This window comes from Paroedura picta, chromosome 10 (genome assembly GCF_049243985.1).
Source record: "Paroedura picta isolate Pp20150507F chromosome 10, Ppicta_v3.0, whole genome shotgun sequence".
In the NCBI taxonomy this organism is placed as follows: Eukaryota; Metazoa; Chordata; class Lepidosauria; order Squamata; family Gekkonidae; genus Paroedura; species Paroedura picta.
The window spans coordinates 43657534-43658920 of NC_135378.1; positions in this window are offsets into that span (position 1 = coordinate 43657534).

Here is a 1387-nt window from a genome sequence, read left to right on the forward strand (position 1 = left end):
CATAGTGGATCATTATTTTCAGTATTTGGCAGCTGCTTTTGTAAAAGCAGTATTAAAATGGCCTACAGTTCTTTAGAGTAATACAGCCTGGTGTTTCCATGAAAAACAAATCAATTTTCCAAGCGTTATGCCAAAACTGCTGAATTTATATCTTATTTCCAGCCAGGGAAAATGAACTAAAAAGAGAATTATCTAAGGCAAAATGGCAAGTTGTCTTGGGACAGAGATGCAAGAAAATGCTTTTCTCCCTAGCCTAGACTGCTATCTTATATTTTTGTAGAGCAACTGTTGACTAGAGCCATATGTTTTTCAGTGCAAATGGAGAAATAAAGCATTCCTAACACAATACTTTTGCATTGGCTCCATCTAGTGGGCCCTCTCTAAACTGTGGTCGCTGCCAGTTTAAGCTCTAAGTGGCCACAGCAGTAGATCCAGGTCATGAAATGATTTCCACTCCAGCTCAGACTCCTATTTCTCAAGTTGCTTTTCACCTGTGGAGGAAAGTGCAAGGATACCTGTAACTTCTTCAGCTCTCTTCCTCATGGAAAGAGCCAGAGTTCTGAAAGTCACTATCAACACCATACACAAAAAAGAAGAAAATCCAGGGAAGCAGAGGAAGTGCTGAACCAGTGTCTGGAGGCAGTGAAGGACTGGATAGAGATAAATACACAAAAATTTTCATCCATACAAAGTAAAAGTGTTGTGAGTCAGAAAGAAAGCTGACATGAGAACAGATGCATAACCCATATCTAAAGGTAACCTCTCAAATCAATCAGTTCAGGTCCTGAGATTAATCAGTGAGACCCTCCCACAGGAACTTTTGTTGTCTGAGCAGAGGTGTGTCAGAACCTTTTTGGTTGTGTTCCCAACTGTAGAACTTCAAACTGTAGGCACATCTCAACTCCTAACCACTACATCAAGCTGGCTCTCTCATAAAACACTGAGAGCCAGTTTGGTGTAGTGGTTAGGAGTGCGGACTAATAATCTGGCATGCCAGGTTTGATTCTGCACTCCCCCACATGCAACCAGCTGGGTGACCTTGGGCTCGCCATGGCACTGATAAAACTGTTCTGACCGAGCAGTGATATCAGCGCTCTCTCAGCCTCACCCACCCCACAGGGTGTCTTTTGTGGGGAGAGGAAAGGGAAGGTGTCTGTAAGCCGCTTTGAGTGTCCTTGGGGTAGGGAAAAGCGGCATATAAGAACCAACTCTTCTTCTTCTTCTTCTTCTTCTTCTTCTTCTTCTTCATTCCTGTGCTGCTTTCTTTTGTTCTCTCCCTCATAAGGGATTTGAGCATTCTGATTAATGCTGGAGAAGAAATAACCCTTGTCATGTCCTGGAGATGTAAGATACTTTGAAGTGCACTAAGGAGTCATAGGAACATTTT